The sequence below is a fragment of the Panicum virgatum genome, chromosome 9N (genome assembly GCF_016808335.1).
Source record: "Panicum virgatum strain AP13 chromosome 9N, P.virgatum_v5, whole genome shotgun sequence".
In the NCBI taxonomy this organism is placed as follows: Eukaryota; Viridiplantae; Streptophyta; class Magnoliopsida; order Poales; family Poaceae; genus Panicum; species Panicum virgatum.
In genome coordinates, this window is record NC_053153.1 from 23,713,713 (window position 1) to 23,728,208 (window position 14,496).

Consider the following 14,496-nt stretch of genomic DNA (forward strand, 5'->3'; position numbering starts at 1 on the left):
TGGACAAAGATGATGAAGACGACAAGAAAGACCCTGATGGTTTCCAACAGCAATAAAATGTCGTCAACGTCATATTTGGAGGAGATCCCAGCTTCTCCAAGCATGCCCAGAAGCTTCTACTCAGAGAGATCCTTTCAGTCGAGCCAGCAATTCAGAGGCCACTGAAATACAGCGAGGTTCCTATTACCTTCTCCAGGGAAGATCAATGGACCAACTTCTCTGAACCTGGAAAGTTCCCGCTAGTACTCGACCCAGTCGTCCAAGGCTCCAAGCTCACTCGAGTACTCATCGACGGTAGAAGTGGGCTCAACCTGATCTTCGCAAGTACATTAGCAAAGATGGGCCTCAATTATATAAGCCTACTAACTCCGAGCAAGGCTCCATTCTACGGCATCGTCCCCGGGAATTCCTCTACACCAATTGGCTCGGTTACTCTTCCGGTCACATTCGGTACAGAACAGAACTTCCGGATAGAATACATCAAATTCGAAGTAGCCGACTTCGAATCTTCCTACCATGCTATCCTGGGAAGACCAGCGCTAGCCAAGTTCATGGCAGTTCCACATTACGTGCACCTGCTCCTCAAGATGCCAGGCAACACAGGAGTACTTTCCTTACGTGGAGACCTCCTCAAATCCTTCGAGTACGACAAGGAAGCAATAGATCATGCTGCCACAATCCGGGTCCCCAGCTCTGTCAGCGAAATACTTTCTGCTGCTAAGGAACTTTCACTCAAGGAGTCGATGCCTTCCAAGAAGCCAAGTCAGTCATCGGTTAAACCAACTGGTGACGTGGGCACCAAGACTATCTAGTTACAAGAGGAAGACGACTCCAAAACCGCCATCATCAGAACAGGCTTGGGCGACAAATAGGAACTCGAGCTCGTCAACTTCCTTAGGGCCAACCGAGACGTATTCGCATGGAAACCAGCGGATATGCCAGGGGTGCCCAAGGAGTTGATCGAGCATGCCTTGAAGGTTGACCCTAAAGCCACACCCAAAAAGCAACGGTTGCAGTGTTTTTCACCAGACAAGCGAGAAGCCATCAAGAAAGAGCTGGCGAAGCTACTCGCAGCAGGGTTCATCAAGGAAGTCTACCATCCCGAGTGGTTGGCTAACCTTGTACTCATTCAGAAGAAGAACAACAACGAGTGGGGTATGTGCGTCGACTATACCGATCTAAACAAGCATTGCCCAATGGATCCTTTCGGGCTACCACGTATTGATCAAGTAATCGACTCTACAGCAGGATGTGTCCTGTTATCCTTCCTCGACTGCTACTCAGGGTATCATCAGATCACCTTGAAAGAAGAAGACCAAATCAAGACGGCCTTCATCACCCCTTACGGGGGCATACGCCTACAAGACCATGTCTTTCAGGTTGAAGAATGCTGGTGCCACCTACCAGCGTGCGATATAGCTGTGCTTTGTCGACCAGTTACATCGCAATGTTGAAGCCTATGTAGACGACGTTGTCGTCAAGACCAAGACCCAGGATCAATTCATTACTGACCTGGAAGAGACCTTCAACAGCCTCCGAAAATTTCACTAGAAACTCAACCCAACCAAGTGCGTTTTTAGCATACCCTCTGGAAAACTACTTGGATTCATCGTCAGCAACTGAGGAATCGAAGCCAATCCAGAAAAGATTAACGCCATCATGGTCATGGACGCTCCAGCTACTATCAAGGACGTCCAGAAGCTTACAGGCTGCATGATAGCTTTGAACCGGTTCTTGTCCAGGCTTGGCGAATGGGGCTTACCCTTCTTCAAGCTCCTAAAGCGACAAGACAAATTTGAGTGGACTACAGAAGCCACGGAAACACTCGAGAACCTCAAGCATCATCTCCAATCACCGCCGACTCTAACAGCTCCACTACCTGGCGAGGAACTGCTCCTCTACATCACTGCGACTACTCATGTAGTCAGTACGGTGATAGTAGTCGAACACCCGGAGGAAGGCCACACCTATGGTGTTCAGAGACCAGTTTACTTCATCAGTGAAGTACTCTCTAAATCAAAGGTTAGATATCCATCAATTCAGAAACTTCTGTATGGAATTCTAATCACCTCCAGGAAGCTTTGACATTACTTCGACGAGTACAAGATCTCAGTAATAACTGACTTCCCATTAGGGGATATACTCAACAATCGGGATGCCACTGGACGAATCTCAAAGTGGGCAGTTGAACTGGGAGCCTTGGTAATCAACTTCAAGCCAAGAACAACAATCAAGTCACAGGCACTAGTCAACTTCTTAGCTAAATGGCGGGAAAATCAAATCCCAGCACCTCATAACATTCCAGAGCATTGGGTAATGTACTTTGACGGCTCACTCAAGCTCGACGGAGGCGGCGCGGGAGTTCTGTTCATCTCTCCCAAAGGAGAGCAATTGAAGTATGTATTTAAAATCTTGTTCAGAGTCTCCAACAATGAAGCTGAATACAAGGCACTGCTACATGGTCTTCGACTAGCAGTTTCTCTCGGCATCAAGCGACTACTTGTTTACGGCAATTCTCTACTCGTCGTCCAGCAAGTCAATAAAGAATGGGACATCAACAAGAATACAATGGATGCATACGTCGAAGAAATGAGAAAGCTCGAAAACAAGTTCTCAAGATTGGAAATCCATCACATAGACCGCGACAACAACGTGGGAGACGATGTCCTTTCCAAACTTGGATCTACTCGAGCAGCCGTTCCACCTGGAGTTTTTGTCCATAAACTTCATCATCCATCAGTCAAGGTACAAAGCCAACAAGCCACTGACATGGAGGCCCCGGTCACAGTCAGGGAAGTACTGATGATCGAAGAAGATTGGCGGATCCAGTTTATCGACTTCATCAAGGAGTTCAAGCTTCCACCACATGTCGATCCTAAAAGTGCTGAAGCTGCACGTATCATCAGGCATAGCAAAGGTTTCGCCCTTGTTGGTGACAACCTATACAAGCGCTCTGCTTCTGGCATCCTCATGAAGTGTGTTACCCTTGAAGAAGGCAAAGACATCCTCAGAGAGATACACGAAGGAGTTTGCGGCAACCACGCCGCGTCAAGGACACTAGTCGGCAAGGCTTACAGGTCAGGCTTATTCTGGCCAACAGCTATTTCAGACGTAGAAGACCTCGTCAGACGGTGCCTTGATTGCCAATTCTTTGGCAAAAAGACTCACGTCCCAACACATAACCTGATAACAATCCCTCCATCATGGCCATTAGCCTGTTGGAGTTTGGACATGATCGGACCATTAACCGTAGCTCCAGGAGGATTCAATCATGTGCTGGTAGAAGTCGATAAGTTCACCAAGTGGATCGAGTACAAGCCTATTGTCAAGATCTCATCCGACAGAGTAGTGGATTTCATCTCTGACATCATTCACCGGTTCGGATTTCCTCACACCATCATTACGGATCTTAGCTCTAACTTCACATCACAATCTTTTTGGGATTTCTGTGACAATTCCTGCATTGAGGTCAAATATGCTTCAGTAGCTCACCCTCGAGCAAATGGTCAAGTAAAGCGCATCATTGGCTTAGTACTCGACGGATTGAAGAAAAGACTCTATGATGCCAACACCAAGAAAGGTGGCAAGTGGATTCAAGAACTACCCGGTCTGGGGGCTGCGAATGTAGCCCAGCAAAGCAACTGGACAGTCTCCTTTCTTCCTCACTTATGGGTCAGAGGCTATACGACCCGCTGATATCATGTGGAAATCTCCAAGAGTAGAAGCCTATCAAGAAGGAGAAGCAGATGAAGGTCGACAACTTGAGTTAGATTATGTCGAAGAAGCCAGAATCAATGCTTTAACTCAATCGGCTAGATATCTTCAAGGAGTCAGACGTTATCATGATCGCAATGTCCAGCAAAGATCTTTCAATGTTAGAGATCTGATATTACGAAGGATTCAAGATGAAATAGGATTGCACAAGTTAAATTCCAGATGGGAGGGTCCTTTCATCGTAACTAAAGTTACAAGACCCGAATCATACAGAATCTCTGATGCAAATGGCAACGAGGTACCCAATTCCTGAAATATTGAGCACTTGCGCAGATTTCATCCTTGATCAAAGTAACGTGGTGATGTCAGTTGATCTCTTTAATAAAGCAAAGGTTTTCATTAGCTTTTCGACTACATTAAAGGCAGCTTTCAATCTGGTAGCATCATTACTATCCTACAAAAAGATTCATCCAACCAGGGTAATCTCTACAGATTCATACCGACCTGGATAACCTATTCAGGATAGTTTACATAGTTTTCCATCAGGATAACTACACAAGCCACATTCTTGTCCTTGACATAAAGGCACAACCTACTCGCCTAGCTCGAGAATGTATATGGATACCTTTACTAGTTGTCCATTTGGGTAACTCGACGGAGTTCATCCTAACAGGTCAACTATAAGGAACTCTAGCCTTGCTTTAAAGGCAAAACTACTCGCCTGCTCGAGTATGTTATGGATACTACTATATTTTGTCCATCTTGGGTAACCCGACGGGGTTCACCCTAACCGGTCAATCTTAGTAGTTACTCCAGTCTACAAGTTAGACACCCTATTCACAAGCTTGAATAGGTATTGGATATTTTTAAGATGGTTTCATCTTGGATAACTCAACGGGGCTCATCCTAACAGATCTATCTTAGAAGTTACCCCAGTCCTTGGTCAGGACACCCTACTCGCTTGCTCAAGTAGTTTATGGATATCTTTGCAGTCTTTCTATCTGGATAATCCGATGGGATTCACCGTAACTGATCAACTATAAAGATTACACCATGTAAGCATTCTACTCGACTACTCGAGTAGTTTGTACATATCCTACGGTATCAGATCATACTTCTGAAGACACACCAACAGGATAAGAGCAATGTTTACAAAGACAATGAGTTGTTACAAGCAAGTTACTCTACCAAGTTCATCAGAATTTCCTCAGCGATCACTTCTGATTCCTTACAATAGTCCCAGAATTTCTCATCAGAACAATAGGGAGCTATTCCTTTAGCTATGGGAGCTAAATTAAACTGAGGCAAGTAAGACTTGACAACTCATATCATGTGGGTCAGATAATTATTAGAGGTAGCCGTCATGACATCAAAGATCTCCTTGGGAGCCTCTTCTAAATGCTCTACCAAGGACTTGCTATTCGATGACCCCTGAGCTGAGCTGAGCTGAGCTGCTGCTACCAGTCGAGTATTGTCACCTGGAGAACCTGATGAAAGGATAATTTAGTGATTATTATTGACAAAGCAATATCAGGTCAAAAGATCGAATACTCACAAGTTTGAGCAATCTGCAACTGTTCTTGAAGCTTTGAATTTTCTTCCTGGTGTTTTGATCTTTCTTCTTCAAGGCTCTTGATCTGCCGCTTCATGTCACAAACTTCTAGATGATGCTTTCGGTTTGCTTCATACAGCTTGTTACGAGCAGCAAGGGATTCATCTAGTCATTTGGCAATCATGGTATTTTGCTGCTCCAAGGTTTTCTGGTTGTCAACAGTCTTATATAAAGCATGAGACTTCAAGAAAGACCGATTGGCAACATCCTGTATCATACAAGGCAAGATTGGTTAGATGTAACCAAACTACTCGACACATGCAAGTAGCAGCAGAGGAAGGCTCACCTTGGTATATTTGAAACCCCATTGCATGGAATCTGCGAGCTTCTTCATATTTTCCACAGACAACAATGGATCATCAAAGAGATCCTTTCCCAATTCTTCCTAGGTAGATTGTGGCATAGACTAAAAGGGTACCAGTCGAACAGTTGGGTTCTTTGACCCTTCAGCTTTGTCACTGTCACATCCAGCAGCGTTTGAAGTACCTTCACCAGCAGCAGTAGGAGTAGATGCGGGTACCTCAAGAGACGGCTCCCTTGACGGCATCTCCACACTCGGGGAGGGAGTAGTCGAGTTCTCGATTAAACCAATTACTGGAGAATCGGGGGTGGATCGAGTACTTGCTTCTGGACTACTCTCCATCCAGTTACGGAAGTCTTGGATCTGGTTTTTCTCTTGTGCTGGAAGATATTGGATCCTAACCAAGCAAGATTCTAAATAATAAAGATGAGGCAAACATGATACAATTAAAGAATATTAGATTCTTACTGGCCAGCATCAACACGAGGTATTTTTCTCCGCAGCAAAGCTCCAGGAGCGGCTTTCCGTTTCTTGCTATCATCGGAAGCAGCATCTACTGAAGTTGGAGGCATACAAAGCCATGTCTTATAATTTTTCTGCAAAAGAAGCAAGGGTCCGTCAGAAGATAAAAACTTTAATTACAAGTACTCGGCGGTGTTTTTCAACACTCACTCATGTATTTTCGGGAGTATTCTTGGCCCAGAAGAGTGTTGGAAGCTTCAAAGATTTGTCAAAATTATCGAGTACTTTACAACATTTTCTGATTACATCAGAATGCGCCATTGGTTCTGGAGACATTCTGGTAGCATCTTCTATCCCTTCATATCTAAAGGATGGATGTTGTCGATGCTGTAGAGGCTGGATCTGACGGCTCACAAAGGAGAAAACCACGTGATCTCCGGTAACTCCCTTGTTTTTCACCTGTGCAATGACTCTAAGGAGGCACTCGACTTGTTGGCCACCAAGTCCTATACTTGTCCAGTTTTCTTGGACTTGAGGGGCACCAGGAACTCTTTCTGGAAGAGGAGATTCAAAGTTCCCGACATGAAACCAGAATTTCTTCCACTCGAGTCCTTTACCCACTGGATCATACGCTAAGTACTCGTCCCGAGTTTCAGGGCGGAGTATTAGTTCACATCCGCCAACACCGGCAGGTTTGCTGGTATTTGGGACCGGAACAAGGATGAAGAAATGTTGAAAAAGGTGAAAATGAGGAAGAATGCCAAGGAATGCTTCGCAGAAATGAGAGAAAATAGAAAGATGCAAAATGGATTGGGTAGTCAGATGATGCAATTGGATTCCCCAGAATTGCAGAAGAGCATAGAAAAATTTCGACACGGAAAGTGCAAGGCCACGTTCCACGAAATCACGGAACACAACGGTTTCAAGGGTACCTTCCATAGGGTAATCTTCTCCTTCCCCTGCACGCCATTAGATCACGCCCTAAGTTTGGAGGAGACCCAAATTCTCCAGTTCTTGCACCGCTGATTCAGACATTTTGCTTTTCTGCCAACCCGTTGAAAGATTGACAACTGTTTGCTCTTCAACCTTGGATTTGTCCTTCTTGGGAGCCATCTCAACGTTACGAGTTTAGGCTCGGGGGCTGCGAGAGGGGCTATGAATGACACTGGGAACGGGCAAGTGTGGATCTAAATTTGACGGCGGCCAGGAGTTCAAAGGGTAAAACCCTCACAAGTTATCAGACGGATTTATATGGTTTCTGGTGGCAATTTTATGAATATTTGGGAGATTAACGGATTCTTTCCTTTTTAGGAAAGTTTTTATTAATTATTCTGCCACGAATTTTCTTTGATTCTTAAATCTAAACGGAGAGATTTAAATTCAAGACTCGGGGGCTGCGGGATATGTGTATTAGAGATTTATTTTTTAAATTTCTTGAAAAATAAGGAAGCAAAAAGACTGAAGTGACCCTCAGCCTGATTCTGCGATTCAACCTAAGGCTCGGAGGCTACGCCATATGGAGCGTGAGTACTTCGCGCACCATATATGATCAAGATTTCGGAGTTTGAGCACCTCACAGCCTCGAAGCAACCAGAAGTATTTGGAGGACTACTCGATGTATCTGAAGGAAGGACTAGAAGCAACTACAAAGATGCCCGGCCAAGTACTCGACGCCTGCAGGACTCGGCTACGAAGAGCTCGGGGGCTTGTCAGACCCGGGGCAGCGGGACTGCTTATACGCATAGAATGTTCTAGAGTAAGGGATAGCTCATGGATGTGCCTTACTTCTCTTGTAGCTACCCAAATAAACGTAGAACTAGCCGCAGTACAAAGAAAACTACCCGGTCGTGATGTAGTAGGACTCCAACTATATTCAGCTAGGACTTTCCATGTAAACCTGTTCCCCCCGGATATATAAGGGCGGGTAGGTACCCCCTCGAAACACATCAACACCTAAGGAAATACAAACAACCACACAGGACGTAGGGTATTACACAACTCGCGGCCCGAACCTGTCTAAATCTTTGTGTTCCTTATACCATCGAGTTCCAGAGCAGTCGATCCCTACCTATAAACCTTACTGCTAAGGAAATCCCTGAGCAGGCTTGGCGGTAAACACCGACAGCGGGGTCCCTTGATTTTGGGGGGCCAGGGCGCCCCCCCCCCCCCCGGGACGGGGCTGCAGGCGAGGGGTTTTTTTACCCCTGCACTACCAACTGGAAAATCCGTCCCCGAAGGGGATCGAACCCCGGCCGGCAGGCAGGGGACGCTACTGAGCGCTGCTAACCAGTAATCTTCTGGGTTTTTAAGCTCTGCTGTGTTTCATAATGCGGATAGTGCACTCAGTTTATTTCGTCTTGCTGGTAGTGGCTTAGCATTTAGTACAATGCCTCTAATTTCTTTCTTACTTGCATGTTCAAAAGAGGATCAATATGACCAGGTATCATTGTATAAAAATATAACACCACGGCATAGATGTAAATAATAATAAAAGAGAGCAAACATCACCAGCAAACATTCAGATGGTTTGTTTAGGCTAATAATGATGATGATGATGATGATGATGATGATGATGATGATGATGATGATGTAGGATTGCCTTCATCTCTACATGGGCTAAACACAAAAAGCATAAGGATCCTTGTCCCAAAACGCACAAGTTTGAACTCCACAAGCCTGGAGTCAGATCAAAAGGCACATGTGAACTGAAAAGAAAACTGTAGCGAAAATGGCCTCTCATGCCATATTTCAATATAATATTTTGGCGATTGATGACACACACAACACTTGGACTAATATGATTGTTAAGATGACCGTTCTCAGGCTTTTAGGTTCAAGTGATGACAAAGAGAAGATAGGCGTAGCTAGTCCCGAAGGGCCGCCCCTACAGTCCAAAGGACAAAGAATTGAAGAGGCCGTGAAGAAATCCAAGTCAAAGAAATCAAGACAGAGATAGTTTAGTATCACCGGTTAAACCGACGCTGAGAAAATCACATACGTCGGTGCATTGACTTGGAGCACACCAAGAAGATTAGTATCACCGGTTGAACCGATGTTAGGAAAGTTGAATACGTCGGTGCAATGGACCCAGAAGCTGAGACAAGGTCTATACACCGGATGAACCGACGATAGGGTCTTGGTGAACGTCGGTGCAGTTGTCTAGAGTTAGTTTTTTAGAGTTCATAGGACAACTACACTCACCGGTTAAACCGACGCAGCATCGGTTGATTGCCCGTACACGTAACGGCTAGTTTTTGAGGCGGGCAGTTTAGTATCACCGGTTGAACCGACGATGGCTATTGAAGGTGCATCGGATTAACCGGCGTTAAGTATTTTTCTGGCAGCTTTTCTCCAATGGCTATATTTGCTTGTGCTGCCTATATATACCCCCAAGGCCGGGTCATTTGAGGTTGCTGGAGTTGCTGAAGGCTACTACACTTGAAGAACACCTCCAACCACCATAGAGCATCATTGTACATCATAGAGGCTTAAGCACACTTGTGAGAGTGCTTAGTGCTTGTAATATGGATTAGTTCTTGCGAGAGCTCCCTTGAGAGAAGCCTTGTTGCGGCAAGCATCTTGTGTACTCGTCGTGTGACCCTCCGATTTGGTGTGGAGAGGCAACAACACTTTGTGCGGGGAAGGAGACCCCTCTTGGTGAGAAGCTCCGATAGTGAAGACGGTGCCGTGGGTGACGCTTCGAGAGAGACGGTGGCGGTGGCCTTGTCTTGGTGACTTGGGGTCACTTAGCCTTTGCTTGCCGGGAGCTTTGGTGGCGAACGCAAAACGGTGATCAAGCGGAGAGACTCGGCATCACACTTGTTCGTGTTGGACAAGTGGCCGTGGACGTAGGGAGGGACTTGGTGTCCTAACCGAACCACGTTAAATCGTGTGTCTTGGTGTTTTCACGGGAGTTTGCATATTCTCTCTCTTACCTCTTTACTTACCATATTACGTTTCCGCATTTACTCTATCTTGCGTGCCTTTACTTTCCTAGTTAGTTTGATTAGGATTGACTATAGGTTGCAAGTCTTTTAGGGGTAAGTAGAGAGTAGCATAGATAAATCTTAGTCATAACTAGCATGTGTAGGACGTGTTAGGTTTATCTCATGCAAATAGCTTGAGCCCTAGGATATAAAGCGATTAGCGACCCTATTCACCCCCTCCCCCTCTAGGGTCGGATAACCCGGTGATCCTTACAAAAACAAGGACGGTTACTAGTTTTGCTCATAAATAAAAGGCACATGTGAATTGAATAGAAGAAAAAGTAATTTTGCGAGTGCACCCCAGTACCAACGTTAGCATTCACTAGCATGTTCTCGAGTGTTCTGTTCGAGGCCGGCCTTTTGTTTTGGGGGAAAATCCAATTTTCACCCTCGAATTATCGCAAAAGTCTGATTTTCAACTTTGAACTATGAAACCGGACAATATGGGCCATCCAACTGTCAAAACCGGGCAAATTTGGCCCTTGGAGTGGTTTTGAAGGTGGTTTTGTATTTTCTAAAATAAATAAATAAATCTAATTAGATTTAAAAAATCAAAACTAATTCATTTTAAATCAGAAAAATATGTAACTAGTACCAAAATTTTTCTAAAAATGTAACCTATCTATTATTGCTCCATTTGAATCTTAGTTTTTAAAAATAATAGGCATAACTACAAGTAGCTAAATATTATGAATATAAAAAAATTAGATCTGAATAGCTCACAAGTCATGTGACAATAGATAGGTTACATTTTTAGAAAATTTTTGATACCTATTTCATAATTTTTTGACTTAAAATGAATTACTTATAAAAAAATTTTAGTGTGAAATTTAATATTTTTATTTTTCACAAAATGGAAAACCATAACAGGGGGCCAAATTTGTCCGGTTTTGACAGTTGGATGGCCTATGTTGTCCGGTTTCGTAGTTGAAAGTTAAAAATCAGACTTTTACGATAGTTGAAGTGTGTAAACTGGATTTTTTCCTATGTTTTGAAACCCCAAAGGTAAGATTCGTGACCGGTATCTGTTTGTTCCAGGGAAGGGTTTCCGCCCACTAAACAACACCCCGGGTGGTACAGCTCCTTCCGTCCTTATCCTCTCGCTACAGGACTCAAGGGCGACAGGGAGGCGATTTGGGTTACCGGCGGCGATTCGGCCGGTCCCTTCCCTCTCCGGTGACCTGTACGGCGCCGGAGATGGAAGAGGAGCGGCGAATCGTCATGCGGTTGTGAATAGATTAGGTAGTTTAGTACCTAGGTCTCCGCTTTCCTCGCTGTTGACGACGACGGTGGTGGAACGAATAAGCTCGCCGGGGGTTCCTATGGCCACGGCAGTGTTCTTGCTCCTCCAAGGGACCTTCTCCGGAGACGGCGCCCTCTGTGGCATGTGCTCCAGCGACCTCTCAGTGAGGCTTGTCTATCTCAGCCTAGGCTTAGTGTTTGGGTTGGAGATTTCAGTCCCCTCTTTTGGGTTTTGTCGATTCCAGGTTGCTAGCTTTGCTGGCGGTGCTGGATTTTCTTCTGGGCCACCGCTGCTTGGTGGCGTGGCTTTTGTTGCCGACGGATTGGTCTTCGTTCCTTCTTTCGATTTTGTTCGTCTGAAGGGGGGTCGACGAATCTGGTGTGGCTTGTGGCTTGCTTCATCTCTGCGAAGGGGTGGGAGCTTCCAGTCTTCCCCGTCTGTGGGATTTGGTTTCTGGCTGTCGGTTTCGCCGGCGATGGCGGAGTTCTTGCCGGTCTTCACTTGCTGCGGAGATGGCCGATGTGCTTGGAAGGCCATTTACTCGGCTTCGTCGCTTAGTAGTAAGTCCTCCTCTGCGGTCTCCACCTCGTGGACTTCGTCGTTGGTGCAGATGGCAGCTATAAGCTTGGTTCCGGCGGACTGTTGCGGCCGGGATCAAGAAAGAAGACGTGAAGACCCTGAAAGTTGGTGTGGCAGTTGTAATTTTCAGTTTTTTAAGAGTCTTTTCTATAAAAGGATGGGGTTGTACTGTTCTCTTATGGTTTAATACAACTTCCTCCTTTCGCAAAAAAAAACCCGGGGTGGTGCTTGCGCTGCGGCCCGGGGAACGGGAGTACGGGACCGAGGCCGTCGCGCTGGAACCGAGCGAATTCCACGGCCGAGCCCCGCCACTTTTCCGGCTTGTCCTACGCGCTTGAACCCACCGCGGTGACGGAATCCTTGTCCCCTTGCGACGAGCGGAGCGGAGGCAGGGACGCAACGCCGCGCTGGACGCACGAAAGCACAAGCACATGGACGCAGCAGAGAAAAGCGAATCATACTCTCGCAAAAGTACAGGGGTTATTTCTTAAAGAGTTGCAAACAAAGTGCGTCCCTCTGAATTAGCAAACAAATTTTAAAATAAACCACCGGTACTCCTCCTATGTTGTGTTGCTGTTGTCGTCATGACATGCCAATGCCATTGCGTGTAAGCGTGTTGGTGTTCTTTTTTAAAAAATTTTGTGCAGGAATAAACAGGATGAACACGTGGCCGGGCATGTATACGCAGTCTCGAAATGGTAAAAGAAGAATATAGTGGCAGTATCTGTACCGGAATAGAAGTTGTGAGAGTCCTGTTGCTGCGTCTCGTGAGTTGGGAGCAAGTGTTTGTTAAAACTGGCCGGTGTCAGGATCTAGGCAAGACCTGCTGTGCTATTCGCGCTCAGGTTGTTCCTACTTCCCAACAAATGTCCCGGCCTAAAGAAAGAGGAGATTGTCATCAAGCAGGCAGCTGCGTCCATGCAGTAATTGGGTATTGCAAGTTACCATCAAGTAGTTTCATCCATCTTGCCAATTTAATTTTCCTTTTGATGAGGTGTTGTCAATTTGTTTGATAAAAACGAAAATAAGCATCAATACGATATTTAAACTCGACCGGGGATACGTACGACAGTCCCTGTGTTTTTCATTAAGAGTAAGCGACTTTGGCTTCCTAGCCCAAAAAAAAACCTCCGAATCTTGGCCTTTCTGGCCGGCGAGGGGGAAATTGGCTCCTACCAGAAGTCGAACTAGGTTACCGGAGCCATCTAACCAAGTCTACTTGAGGTACTTTTGCAAGCATCAATACTGTATATCATTAAATTCTGAATATCATTAAATTCTCATGGTAAGACTAGCACTATATCTTGTGAAGTAGCTAAAGCTACATAGTGAACATTTAGTAGATATAGAAATGGTCAAGTAAAATTTCAAATAAGTTCGTGCGTATGAGCTCTTCGTTTTCGAGACCACAACGGAGGCATAGCCTAACAATGGTCTTCAATAGTTAGAAGCCACAAGCCGAAACAAACAACTCAGCAATTAAGCTAACTTATGACTTAATGAACTAAAGGTTAAAAGCTGGATGAGATGTACTATTCTGGCTTTTGGTGCGCCTCTGGAAGCTAAACATTTATCAGAAAACCAACTTTTCAGCCGAAAGCCCAAAAAGCTACGGAACAAACAAATAGGCCGTAAGAACAAGTGGAGTGCAATAAGGATGTAAATCGTAAAACATGCATGCATATATTCATAGTACAGCCTTAGCTATATAACAATGTCATGTGCGCGGCACTTGACAATGAGGTTTTATTTGAACACAATCTTTTAGAATTTTCATATGCTGAAAGTTGAAACGATACCAATTGATTTTACCTGCTTTAGCTCGGAGTATATGTGGTCCTTTGCAAAATTTGAGAGAGTGATTTGGAGAAAATGGCTAGCTTGGCCGGGGAGGCAAAACTCTGTCAAGCTAGTCCGCATCAAGCCCACGTGGATGTGGAGCCACCTCGCCACCCTTCTTCACGACAAAATACTCAGTCTGCATCAATCCATCTGTGCCAATATTCCTGTTCAGGACCCTAAATGTGTAGTGTGTTACCTGCCAGTTTTGGTGTAATAATTGGCAGTTGTGCTTTGTATTATATATACTATCTCCGTTCCAAAATATAACAATTTTTAGATTTGATCAAAATCAAATATTTTATCTTTAACAAATAATATCTTCAAAAATAATTACTTTTAAATATAAAAGGTTATATGTTACGATAGTTTCATTACTAATAAACTAATATCACTTTTATGTTGTCAATATTTATATTTTTTTACTATCTACGGTCAAAGTTTAAAATTTTTTAGTTGGAGAAAACATAAAAATAGCTATATTCTAGAACGGAGGTAGTATTTAAAATAATAAACATAAGCCCCTTGGCATTTCAGAACATAAACATAAACGTACGGCATTTAGGACTTAGGAGAGAGTACATACTAACTTCTTAACATAAAGTAAAATAATTATCATGCATGGCTCTATGAAAATGAAGACTTAAAACTTATAGTGGAAAATATTTTCAGTTTTTCAAACCTTATATTATATTCTTCTGCAGAAGTAAGGTTATGCAATTACTAATTATGTTTGTGATAGAAATTTACATGAAATCCA